This window comes from Chiloscyllium punctatum, chromosome 51, assembly GCF_047496795.1.
Source record: "Chiloscyllium punctatum isolate Juve2018m chromosome 51, sChiPun1.3, whole genome shotgun sequence".
Taxonomy (NCBI): Eukaryota; Metazoa; Chordata; class Chondrichthyes; order Orectolobiformes; family Hemiscylliidae; genus Chiloscyllium; species Chiloscyllium punctatum.
In genome coordinates, this window is record NC_092789.1 from 49,025,860 (window position 1) to 49,040,381 (window position 14,522).

Genomic DNA, 14,522 nt, shown 5'->3' on the forward strand with positions numbered 1-14,522 from the left:
GTGTCACGCCTGTTCATTTCTTTCAGGCCTGAAGATGGTTTCTGTCTGACCTAATGCCACTGTTCTTTATTTGTTCCTCTGTTCGTGCATGTGGATTGGTCACGACACCTAATTACATCTTGCTTCTCGATGTTCTTTCCCAGCGATGATCTGCCAATCCACTCTTTCCATTCGCGTATCATCTTTTCAGCAGCTCTGAGTTGCTTCCTTTTGAAGTTAGTTTCATAATTAAGGTAACCAGATATTTCACCATGCTCTTTAACTGTTCTCTGAACTTGGATTGCGTCGCAATATAAATTAATGTGTTTGTGCTGCAATTTAAATTCAGCAACATATGTGCAACTTCCTTAAATATGTATTCAGGATTGGCATCGAGGGGTTTATTAACATTAAAAATGAACAGAATATACTGTCACCACAACAGTATAAAACTTCGCAATATAGTGAGGAGTAAAATCACAGAATTCTATGTGCTCTCCATCTCTGGATCATTCTGTTCCTTGCCATGACCCTTCAGTCCCTTACGAACTCGACTATCCATTAATATATGCCTTACTATCAGAGCATTGAGCAACAGAATTAAACCAAATGGTAACAATGGAGATAAAACCTTATCAACCATTCTGAATCCAATCCATCTCGGGTCAGTAAATTCGCTTCATTTGTTCGAACAATACAGGGGAACAGTGTGAATTATTCACTTAGGCTTAAATCGGCAGTAAATGGGTATGATTTCAAACTAAACAAAATACTGAATGTTGCAAGAACTCCTGTTGCATTTTTCCTGGTGCAATATTTAGATTTAAGCCTCTCACCACAAATTGCAATAAATCGATCAAAAGTAAAGGCAACAGTGAACCAGACTGAACAGTCCATTGCTAATCGAGCCAGGAGGTAGTTAACTTTACACACAGCAGTGAGTTTCAGGAGAGGCATCGGGAAATAATACCAATTGATTCGGAGAAGCATTACCTCAGTGATATTCGTCAGTAGATCCGCCATTGCCATGGCCCACATGTAACGAGTGGTGCAGTTGGAGGTCTAACACTTTCCCTGGGATAGGATGGCAACTGCCACGAGATTTGCTGGAAGAGGAAAGGTGTAGAAGGATCTCAATTTTGTTTACATTCGTGTGAAGACAGTAAACAGTGAGATTTAGTTAAAAAGATGGAAATCGGCTCTTGTCACAATTTAATCCATAACTAAGCCAAGGCAGGTAATTGTAGATACATTAATTTTCTTTCATCCGTTGAACTCGGGATTTCGACAAATGTACTGATAGGAAGGTCTGAATATTTTTATGTCCATTGAATCACTGACTAACTACGGAAGCTGCTTGTCTCATCGAAGCTGAACTGACCCTCAGAAGAACATGCCATCCAGAGCCCACACACCTGGAAACTCACGAGAATTTTCCATGCCTCTCCAGTAATATCACATTTCCCATGGCAATGTCACCGAGCGTGCACATCCTTGGACGCTAAGGCTCAGTGGTTCGCACTGCTGTCTCACAGTGCCAGGTCAGTCCACACAAGAAACTCTTGAGCACAAACAATGAACCAATTATCTGAGCAGTTCCTACCTTGCAGAACGCTTTTCGTTTCCAACTTCCTCATTCAAGTCTATTATCTGGGGTTAGCACATCACCAGAGACCCGGATTTGATCCTAACCTCGGGGCACTGTCTGAGTGGAGTTTGCACATTCTCCCCCTGCTTGTATCGGTTTTCTCCAGGTGCTCCGGTTTCCTCCTACAGTCCATAAACGTGCATAAATGTCCCCAATGATTTTGCTTCCACTACCACAGCTGGCAACGAATTCCATTCATTCACAACTCTCTGTGTAAAGAACCTAGCAGAATGTAAGTAAATTGATTATGTATTCATTCATGGGATGGGTATTGCTGGTTCCGCCAATACTTGTAGTCGATCTTTAATCATCCAGAAAGCAGTTACGTGTCGACAGTCAAGGAAATTCAAGTAAAGCAAAGGAGTAACTCTGGTCTACTGAATCGGAAGAAGCGCAAGTCAGTGCTTTATGGTAGGACATCATCGTTGAAACAAACACAAAATCGAAGTGCATTTCTTTTCGGAGTTTTTTTAGGGGGGAGAATTGGGCAACAATGAGAAGGTAGGGACCTCCACTGAGTAGAAACAATGCTTCGAATTTCTGATGCAAGTTACAAGGTACATTCGGCAAAAGTCCCAAAAGAACTGGAGTTGTTGGAAATTTATAGCAAAAGCAGAAATCACTGGAAAATCTCAGCAGATTTGGCCGGACCGTTGCTGAGAAATCAGACTCAATGTTCGTGGTCCACATACCCTTCTTCAGCACTGATGGCTGGAGCGAAATGAAAGGTGTCTATGTGTGTGTGTGTGTGTGTCTGTGTGTTAGTGATCCATAGAGACACTGTGACGAAGCTACTTCTTTTACAACAATATGTTGTCCATTTTTTCAGAAGTGTCATGAAGGCAGAGATTCTGACATGCCGGGAATTATCTATGAGAAAAAAAACAGCACGATGAAACAGGAGTGACTAGCTCTCCGAACTCAGATTTGGAGCAGTCAGTCTGTTTGAAGATGCTGCTCAATTTTCAGCAGGCAAAAAACAGTTCCATGCTGATCCTCTCTCTCAGTCTCTGACATTTCTCCTGTAATAATCTGTGCTTGATTTTACCGTTTTTTTTCTGTAAATGAAGTGTTTATGAGGATGGTGCAAGTGTTTTTAGAGTAGCATCATGAAGTTTCGATGGAGTTCATTGGGTTTTCAGACAGCTTGTTTTTTTATATTCTGTTCTGTTTTGTTCGTGTTTGGATTGGTAATCTGAAAACATGTTCTGTTTTGTTCAAACGTAAGTGGTTCGGCCAGGTGCTTCATACTTGGAAAAGCCACACAACACCTTCTTTGAACGACTGGAGAAGTTAGTGTCTGGGCAACAATCTTGAACTATTTTTAGGTGGTCTGGTCTGGGCCATAACAATGAATAAAGACAAGGAAAAACATTGGACGGTTGCAGGTTAGCTTGGAGAATTAATAACTATCATTGATGTCATGGGTCAGATCAGAACCCCATAATTTTCATTAGGAAGTTAGCGCAGACATTTTCTCATTTTAAAACGGCTGTTCCAGATGGAACACGACTTCTCAAGCAACTTGATGTTAAGTAAAACGGAATTTACTTAGAAACTGCTGTTACAATACAAAGTGTGTAGAAATTAGAATAACTGAACTTGTTTGGAAAACTTAACAGTCTTATAGATACCGAAACTATGAATACTTAACTCTTACAAGAGACAAACATTCTGTAAACATACCCCTGGGCAAATAAACCTAAAATTTCTGACACATAATGTAACAGAAGAAAACCATGCGAAAATTTAGAGAAGCAACTAACAGCCATTCACTGCAGCTTCCAACTGTTTTGAGTGTGCGATATCTTCCGACTTAATTTAGACATTAAAAAAAGGAAGAAACTAGAAATCTGGGGCTGCGACACACTGAGCTGTTACATTCTGTTAACTTTTTAGAAAGCTTCACAAGCTATTTCCTCCACTGGTCTTCACGGGCCAGGTCTGAACATCCAATTCAATCTATCTCTGGAAATAAACCAGGACAAAACGTTTCTATTAAATCTACGTCGTGCTCACAATGTGGCTGACGATGGAGAGTTTTTGGTATTCCTGATGAAAGGATTGTGCTCGAAAGGTCGATTGCCCTGCTCTTCGGATTCTGCCTGCCTGACTGTGCTTTTCCAATACCACAGTTTCGACTCTGGCCTTGAGCATTTGAAGTCCTCATTTTGTCCAAGTGTGTGGTATCAATCAATGTGATGAATATGTCTGGTGAGTTGGTTTGGGGAAACGCATGAGGGCAGGTGCTCGTCAGCTAGAATTGTTGAACTCGATATGAAGCTGCAGGATTCCGAAGTGGAAAATGAGGTGCGGAGTATCCACCATGTGCTTAGCTTCTCTGCAGCAAGCCTGAGATGGTGGACTTTTAAAGTGACTTGCAACCGGGGCTTTTTTTGTCAACATATTTTTTCAATGAAGCATTCACATGGTCTGTGTTTCAATTCCCCCAGTCTAGAGGCAGGACATAGCTCGCAGTGAGTGCAATCGGCCGGAGTGAGTGAAGTGCAGTTAAAACCCTGTCTGGAGCCTTGGATGGTCAGGCGTGAAAAGCGGATTTGAAATGGATTTTCCAGGTATGATTCAGCTCGTCAAACCAATCAGTTTTAAGCCAAACAAAAAAAAAACGGCTACAATTGAAACACGAAGTAAAGGAAATGGAACTTTGAACAACTTACCTGTTTGAAAACTTTTCAGAGCCGAGACAGTACCTTCAGTGAGGAATTGTAGCAATCCGAAAGCACCACCTAATCATATGCTTTGCAAATATGTAAATTCAAACACAGATTCTTACAGGCAGGAAGGAGCAACTTCCAAACATATTCCGGGGAAGTCATTTACCTACCATCTGCTAACGTCTACATCTATCTAATGGTGACAACCCGCTGGCCTTGAGATTGTTGTTAACCAAGTGCAGTGGGACTGCCGGTCACGGGCAGCAATTTTTCCTCTTCTGCAGGTGCCGGTTATGTCTGGTTTTATATCACCTGTGTCATTTAGATTCCCTTCACTCTGATTGCCTTGTGTAATTCATTAACTGTCCAACACATTGTACTGGCGAATCGAACCCCCAATGAACCTCGGAGCTCCAAAACTGGGAATCAATGTGACTCAGAAATGGATAACCGCAGAAAATCCATCATTTTATTATTCTCAATATCAGTCAGCTTTCTCTTGCTCTGGTTGACAAATGCCGTGACGTTAGGTCTTATGAAAATAACAAGCACCGTTTATTATCGAGACCAGCTAACAAAGCCTGAATTTATCGCCAGTGAAGTGGGAGAGCTGTTGAAGTATTTTGGTTGCTTTGTAAATCCTTGTATTTATGCAGCAACACAGAGCAAATACAGAGCAGAGTTGAAAAAAAATGAATCATCTTCATGGATTTTAATTTGGAGATAAGTTCGACAGAGATCTATAAAACGAATTCAATCGAGAAATGGTTTAGCCAACAATGTTTTAGTTTCACGTCTTTCTCTGTCCGAAAACATCCTTGTTTCTGGTAAAAAAAAACCTGAATAATTTCTCGATTCACATATACTCGCCTAACCAGAGCACCTTTACTGTTTATATTGTTTGGTGTTTTCCCAATTATTTACTGAGTAAAGACAACCTTGCTCAATAAATATAGCACATTCTGCAGTCAGAGACTTCAGATGACCTGATGTTTATGAATTTGTATTTGCAAGGAAAAACAGAAGATTCCATTGCAGCCACTGAAAGCGAGAATGTCTATACGAAACCAACAATCCCGTTTCATTGAATGTTAGATTTTCTTACTGTATATCCACGTGTCTTGACAATTCTCTTGGGCACTGGATAAGAATATTGAATAATGTGGGCTGAATATGGGAGACAGCAGAGCAATGAGGATTTTGACAGGTCTCTTTTTACATGATGGAAGACATCTGGAGGAAACAGTCTACACAGCCCATCGATGTTCTATCTCAGTTCGTTGGTTTTGGATATTTCCTACAATTGCAATGTCACATTCATTCAAACTACTGTCTTTCAGGAATCGTGATTTGTGCAGCGGCATTTTCAGTTAAATTATTAAACAATATTAATTAATTGAGGAAATCAACATGTCTGGAACTTTAGCGAGGAGAGAAAACAGCATTAATATTTTGAATGCAGTGATACTTCTTTGGAAGGGCTGAGAAATAGTGGATCAGTTGTAAAATAAATGATATCCGAATGCACTAAATATGTATTTTTTCATAGCAATATTAATATGTCTTATTAATGTCAGTTAACTACAAATTAAAATTAACATTCACAAACAATTCAAAAGAATTAAAACTGATATTAATTATCTAGACGTAAAAACAGAAAGTGTTACTGTTAGAAGAACTAAATCGGTCTAAATTGATTCTCCCTAGAATCTTGTCCGATCATCCAGGCTGTGACCTGACATCGAATTTACTTGGGGAGATCTTGCAAATAATTCACTTCGTTCTTTCGTGAACGTTCTCTGTGGAATAGACTGCCTTACACGGAGGATGATTCAGATTCAGAAAGTAGAAGTATCATAGAAACATCTGAGCTTTATCGAATATTGTGAAGTCACCTGGACCAACAGCTCATTCGACTCATTTTATTTGGAAAGCTGCAATGAATAGGCAAAGTGATAACTGAGATTGGGAGACAGTGATTATTAAAATTACAAATCAATATGTGCGGCACAGTGGCACAGTGGTTAGCACTGCTGCCTCACAGCGCCAGAAACCTGGGTTCAACTGTCTGTGTGGAGTTTACACATTCTCCCCGTGTCTGCGTGGGCTTCATTTTGGTGCTACGGTTTCCTCTCTAAGTCCAGAAATGTGCAGGTTAGGTGAATTGGTCATGCTAAATTGCCCGTTGTGATAGCTGATGGGGTAAAGGTAGGGGAATGGGTCTGGGTGGGTTCCTCTTCGGAGGGTCGGTGTGGATTTGTTGGGCCAAAGGGCTTGTTTCCACACTGCAAGTAATCTAATCTTAAAAAAAAAACTTGAGAATGCATTCACCGACTGATTAAGACGAATTGAAGACGTTCCGACCCTGAGCAACTATCAAAGTTGGTGAGTCACCCTCTCTCTCAAATTCTCAGTTAACCGTTGATTGCCATGGACAAAACACATAAGATTTGATGAAGATGCATAAAGTGCTCCTGATGCACAGAAGAAGGAGATATAGCCGAAAGAACAGTAATATCACCACTTCTCTTGGAATACTGAAACCGAATTGGCCGAGTGAATGGGATGGTGAGGAGGATCCCTGCAGAACACCACTCAATTGCAGTCACCTAGCGACAGGATGAATACTATCCATCTACTATCACCAGGCAATTGGGCCAGGCAATTCTAAATCTAACCAGCCAGATGTGCCTGTATCCCATGCTTCCTTACTTTCTGAACGACCCTACCATGTCAAACGTCAGAGGAAACATATCAAATTAGTTGCAAAAATCCATATACCACTCTACCTTTCTCAACGTGTGTTGTACAGCCTCAAAGAATTCAAGAAGGTTTTTGAGGCATGACCTGCCCCTCACCAAGTCACCATGACTATCTCAAATCAAACTACGGTTTTCCAAGTAATTATGTCTCTCAGAATCCACTCCTGTTCTGTGCCCTCTATTGACTTAAAACGAGCAGGTCTGTATTTGCCAGGATTAACCCTATTCTCTTTCTTCAACGCAGGAATAACACTTGTCACCTTCCAATCATCTAACACTACTCCAGTGGATAGAGAGGATGCAAAGATCATCGCCAAAGTTGGCAAACCTCTTCGCTCACTTCCTGTGGTATCCTATGGAATATCTCATCTCGCCCAGTGCATTTATCTAGAGCTGAAAATGTGTTGCTGGAAAAGCACAGCAGGTCAGGCACCATCCAAGGAACAGGAGAATCGACGTTTCGGGCATCAGCCCATCTTCAGGAATTGACTGGTGCCCAAAACGTCGATTCTTCTGTTCTTTGGATGCTGCCTGACCTGCTGTGCTTTTCCAGCAACACAATTTCAGCTCTGATCTCCAGCAACTGCAGTCCTCACTTTCTCCTCCAGTGCATTTATCTATCCTTGTGTTTATAAAAATTGTTAGCTCATTATCCTTTTAAACACTAACCTGTTCGAGCATGTCAATCTTTTTCACGCTGTCCTCAAAAACATCAAGGTCCCTTCCAGTAGTCAATGCTGAAACAAAGTATTCACTCAGGACCTCCCCAACCACCTCCAACTGCAAGCGCAATTTCCCTCCACTATCCTTGCACGGCTCAACCCTCACTCTGGCCGTCATCTTGTTCCTCACGAAAGTGTAGAATGACTTAGGGTTTTCCTTTATCCTACCTGCTAAATAATTTTCTTTCCCGCTTTTGCCTGTCTTAATCCATTCTTCAGTTCCTTCCTCGTTACATTTGGAACCACCCAAAGCCCTGTCTGATTCTTACCTCCTCAACTTTATGGAAGTTTCCTTTTTCCTCTTGACGTGATGGGCCACGTCGCTTGGAATTCATGGTTCTTTCAATCTACTATCCCTTCCTTGTCTCAGTGGGACAAACCTATCCATCACGACTAGCACGTGCTTCCGAAATAACCTCCACACTTCTGTCATGCATTTCCCTGAGAACATGTGTTCCAATTTAGGTGTCCCAATTCCTGCCTAATAGCATTTCAATTCCCCCTCCCTCAATTAAATCTTTTCCTATACCATCTACTCCTATCTCTCTCCACGACTATCGTAAAGGTCAGGGAGTTGTGCTCACTACCACTGAAATGCTCTGCCACCGTGGGATCTGACAGCTGTTATGATTAGTTGCCAAGCATCAAATCCAATATCTCCTCCCCTGCAGTCAGCATATCTCCTTATTTTGTCAGGTACATTTCCTGGACACACCTGAAACAAAAATGGCCTCGAACCAAAATAATTGAATTGAGTATTGTTGTGAAGTTGAGAGCGTGTACTTTAACTTTCAGAGCGAGTGAATGCAGAAAGCTGTGATGGGATTGACAGCAGTCTCAGCGTTTGCTGGAAAAAGGAATAAATGTCATCTTTGGCTGTGAGAAATATTGATTGCTATGTTCTCACAGCAATTCGAATTTAACCAATCGGCTGAAAGTATACCCCAAGAATCGAAATCTCAAACAAATTTGAAGTTTACTATTTTGACAAAATCAAACCAAAAACACAATCCGACGTCTGGGGCATAAAAAGCAAACAATTTGGTCAATTAGCCAGAGAGAGAGCACCACCCGCCATTGTCATTCAAACTGCTGTAAACTCTCTCTCTCTGAAAGGTACCTTATTTTTATCAAAAACATTTTCATCAAAAAACCAAACACTACCCACGGTGATCTACAGAGGAGGATCGACATTACTGTCTGGTTTTGAAAATTGATATGTTGTAAATTGAATAGGGGGGGTTGACAAATCAGTAGATTGCAAGTCAGTAGTCGAATGGGAGGTAAATAAAATGTCTTTAATTGAAATGTGGATCAGAGTTGTAAACAGTTGTTGTTTAAGATTCTCTTTTGGAATTAAATAATAAAGTTGTTATTTTTTTCCATTAAATCGTGGAATTTGTGCAGTTACCTATCGCGTAGTCTTTAACAGATTATGAAGCCAGATGGGCTTTTCTGTGTGTTTGGTTTAATTAGCAGAGAGGTTCTCTGACAGGTCCTAAATGTTGGTTCTAATCAATACTCGGGAAGTTGAAGTCACCCATTAAAACAACCTGTTATTTCTGCTCCTTTCCAAAAGTTGCATCCCGATCTGCTCCTCCGTTCCTCTGTTGCTATTTGAGGGGTTGGGGGGCGCTGTGGAAAATGCTCAATAAACTGACTGCTCCTTTCCTGGTTACGGTTCGTGACCGGTCAAACTACTTTAAGTGAGAAGAAAGAAAGAATAAATTAGAATACGTCAACGCCAATCGAAAACCAAACAATAATGTATACAAGTGCAAGGCGTCACAAGATGTTTACTTCCTCACAGAGACCGAGGCTCCTCTCATTCAACCTCTCTAAAAGACAATCCGTGAAAAAAATGCCTCTGAAAGCCACACCATTGGCACACCAGCAGAGGACCGGGCAGGGTAAGGAGGTTGCAGAGACGGGAGAATAATTGAACTGACACACGGGGAGCCCACCCCAGCTGTGATGGGCCTAAAGGAATCCTCAGGTGATGATGTCACAACCCCGAGATAGACACGAACGGTAAGGGACCCCAAAGCCTCCTGCAGTTCAACAGCTCACCAAGGAATAACAGGGAACAGGGTTTTCAGGCAGGGGTTAATGTTAAACTAGTATGTGGAGTGAATTCGGAGTAAATATGTTCCGGCTGCTACCTGACATAACTCACTGGACTCAGGCTCAAGCTGCCGGGATGCCCGGTGCCCCTCTTCCGGTTTCTGGTGTCAAGTCTGGATGAACTGTCGAGGAGATGAGCCAGAACAAAGCAAGTGGGCTGAATAGGGGCGAGGATTTCAGGACAGGCGAAGAGAGAGAGAAAAGGGGTCACACATAAACAGAGATGGAGTAAAGAGAGGGAGGGACACAGAGAGAGAACAATCAATGACAGAGCAGGTTCACAGGATCAGTCGGTGGATGGGAATGATGAAGATGAACAATGGCGGGGAGGGATCAATCGGAAAGGGGAGGACATTTAGGAAGGAAGCAACAGGACTGCGTCTTCCTATCTTTGTGGGTTCTTTAAAAATTACCACCCTGCAGTTGGAAAGGTGCCATTCGGCCAAACATGTCCGCACCGAAATTCCAAAGTGTATCCAGACCAATTCCCGTCCCCGATTATGCTGCACGAACCGCTGACTCATGCGTCTCCCAGAAACACCCCAAGTCATCTGGGCAGTTTAGCATGGCCAGTTTCCAAAACCTCGACTGTCACAGGAAATCGGAGTACCAGGAGGAAACCGCAGACACAGGAAGAATGTGTAAACTCCACACAGATAGTCGCCTGAGGGTGGAAGCAAACCCAGCTCCCTGACACAGTGAGACAGCAATGCTAACCGGTAGTATGGTGGCTGCCGGTGCCCAGATGGAGCAGCAGGAGGAAGTGAACCTCGAGTGGGAGGGCGTAGGTGGAAAAAAAAAGCGGAATGGCCGTGGAAGTGTACAGGAAGCGGAGCGGGTGAGTTGAGGCTGCGGAGAACTAATATGGAGATGGTGAGTACATTTGTGCAGGCAAGGATCTACGATTTTTGATTTAGTGCCGGCGGGCATGGAGAGGGCAGTTGATCAGCTCGAGCCCACTATCTACAGAGCTCCAGCTGGAGCGAAGGTGAAAACAACTACAGGGTCAACGCTGAAAAAAATCAGAGTCCAACAGGAACGTTATCAGATGGGACAATGAGTTGTAGATGGATTTCAATATTGAGAATGGTGAGATGCTTCATTTTGGTAAGGCACCCCCAGGCAGGACTTGCACAGTTAATTATATGTCCCTGCAGAGTGTCACAGAAGAGAGAGACCTGGGGTATAGCTGCATCGTTCCATGGATGTGGAGTCTCAGATAGAAAGGCTGGTGAAAAACTTTATTTGCATATTTCTCTTTCCTGAACGAAGCATCGAATCTCAGAATTTGAAAGTAATGTTGCAGCTGTACAGGACATCGATGAGGGAACTTTTGGAATATCATTTCCAGTTCTCATTTCCCTTTTTTCGGAAATATATTGTGAAATTGAAAAGGGTTGAGAAACAAATCACAAGGATGTTGCAAACGTTGGAGGGTTTGAGCTCCAGAGGGAAGCTATATCGGCTGTGACTGTTTTACCTGGAGCTTCGAAAGCTGAAATCAGGAATTGCATGGTTAGGATAAATTGACAAGGTCTTTTCCGTGGGGTGGGGGAGTCCAGAACTGGAGATGGCAGAGATTTAGGGTGATAGGGGAAAGATATAAAAGGGACCTAAGGGGTAACTTTTTCACGCAGAGAGTGGGGCGTATATGGAATTAGCTGCCCAATGAAATGAAAGAGGCTTATACAGTTATAAGATGCAAAAGAAATCTGAACGGGGCCATCTGAATAAAAATGGCTCACAGTCATATGGACTTTTAATTAGAATTCCCGCGCAGACACTGACTCTGTGACACACAATATAACTGAACATTCACTTCCCACTTTCTCCCGCTCTCTCATTTTTTCATCTTTGTCACCTTTTCCTTTCAAAATCGACTCCAACCGCACCGCTGCCTCCTATTGGCTGTTCGGCAGATCCATCCTTGTCTCCTGCCAAGCCACTGATTTTCGATTGAAGTGGGCCTCTGTCCATCATATGTTCCCACCTACCCTTCCCTCGAAGTGATTGCTTCCACACTCCATTGTGTTGACCCGCCCATTTTTCCCATTACGATTGGCTCAGCAGCCCGCCGGCCATTTGTTCATCTTCCCAACGTTCCAATGTGTTGTACTGGCCAATCCCCACAGAACACCTCTCCATTATCCATATTCTGATTGGATGTGATGTGGATATTTCCCTCTCATTATTGCCCATTGGCCCTGAATAACGTCCTGAAATTGGACAATCCAACAGTCCCTCAACACCCTCACGCTATTCCAATGGCCTTCCAGAGAAAAGACAATGGATTTGCCATAGGCACGCTATAAATCACCCTCCCACAGCTCATTTGATTCGATGTTCTTCTCGCTGCCCGCCTTCTCCGTTGGCCCAACAAGTGAACCATCGCAACTCAGTCAGAAGAACTCGCTGCCTTTATATTGGCTTGCCCAATCACAGCTGAGTTTCCACCCTTCCTCCAATTGTTGGTGCCGAATCCCTCCTCACTGATCATTGGCCCCACACCCTGCCAGGGTCCACTTTATCCTAATTGGACATTTCCTCGTGGGCAGCAATAGGAGCTGGGACTGAATCCCAATGACTCCCCAAACCCTTCAACCACATGCACAATGGAGTGAGAAGAGGGAGCACATATTTCCCCATCCAGTCATTCCCACATCACCCTCAAAGAATTGTGCAACAGGAGCTAGGACTGACGGATTCCCCCATCATCCACAAGGGAGTGAGAAATAGGAACATTGACTGTCGCATTCCCTTGCCCATCCACCATCCACAAGGGGACCATGTACGGGTGCTTCTGGCAGGATGAAGCTGGTGGAAGGGGAGAGGGAAATTTGAAGGCTTTTGATGAAGGCGCATATTCAAGCAATGGCCAGATGTAATAACTGAAGAATCATCCACTGAGGCTTTATAAATGGAGCTTAGAACCAAGCATGTAATGGTAATGTTATACTATAATCCACCAAATAGCCAATAGGAATAACGAGAACATATATGCAGGGAGATCGAGGAGACTTGAAGGAGCAAGAGGGTTGTTACAATAGTGGATTTTAATTTTTCTAACATAGAGGCTACAGGACTTCGATGGGTTGGAATTTGTTAAATTCGTTCAGGAAAGTTTCTTCAAGCATTATATGGAGGGTCCTATTCCAGATTGGGCAAAGCTAAAGCTTCACTTGGAAATACAGCAGAACAGGCGACTGAGGTGACCCTGGGGATCAAATTGTGACCAGTAACCATAGCTCTGTTAATTTTAAATGAGACATAAAGAGGGACAAAACTGGTCCACAGGTTCAAGTCCAAAATTGCTGAATGGTCAAATTTGATGGAAGTAGACAGGAGCTTGCAGGTCTTGATTGGAAAAAAGATGTTTGCAGGTAACAGGATAAATGGCAAGTGGAAGGCCCTTGAAATTGAGATTGCTGCAGTTCCATCACTATATATTCCTGTGTGAGCGAAGAGCTAGAATGGCAGGAACAACTTGGATGATAAATAATGTTGAGGCTATGTGCAGAAACAAGTAGGTGTGGCTTAGGTGCAATTAGTCGGGATCGAGAGAGTCCCTGGATGTATACAGGGATTACAGGAATTTACTTTGGAAATAAATCATGAGGGCGAAAAGTGTGTACGACATAATCTTAGCTGAGAAGGTTACCGCGATTCCAAAGAGTTACTTTCATTGTATTATACGAAAATGATAACTACAGAGATATTAAAGCCCCTCAATGACCCTCGTGGACACGTACGTGTAGAATCGCCGGAGATGGGCGCGTTTCTCAATGAATATTTCTCCTCTGTGTTTACTGTGGAGAAAGACATGAAGCCTTGGGGACGTGGGGAGGTTAGTGGTGATATCTTTGCGGCAATCCATACCACAGTAGATGCGGTGTTGGAAGTATTAGAAACTATGAATGTGGCCACTTTTCCTGCCCCTGACCAGATACATCCAAGAACACTGCATGAGTCCAGAGAAGAAGTTGCTGGGGCCCGAGCTATTAGGTTCACAACAGAATTAGCTACAGCCAGACGACTGGAGGAGAGCAAATGTTGTTGCACATTCAAGAAGGGCTTCAAAGAAAAGCCTGTGAACAAAAGACCAGTAACTGTAACATCTGTGGTGGGTAAATTACATTAGATTACTGACAGTATGGAAACAGTCACTTTGCCTCAACAAGTCCACACGGACGCTGCGAAGAGGAACCCATCCAGACCCATTCCACTACATTTACCCTTTCATCGAAAACTAGGGGCAATTTAGCATGGTCAACTGACCTAACCTGCACATTCTTGGACTGTGGGAGGAAACCGGAGCACCCGATTGAAACAATCGCAGTCGCGGGGAGAACGTGCAAACTCCACGCGGGAAGCAGAGAATGATAGTGGAAGAATGCTTGTCGGACTGGAGGCCTGTCGTTAGTGGCGTGCCTCAGGGGTCGGTGCTGGGTCCATTGCTGTTTATTTTGTGTATCAATGACTTGTTAGAGAATGTCAAAGCATGGTTAATAAGTTTGGTGATGAAGCTGAAATAGCTGGTATCATTGACAGTGCAGAAGTTTTACAGAAATCGCAGCATGACCTTGGTTAGCTGAAGAAGTGGGCCGGGAAATGG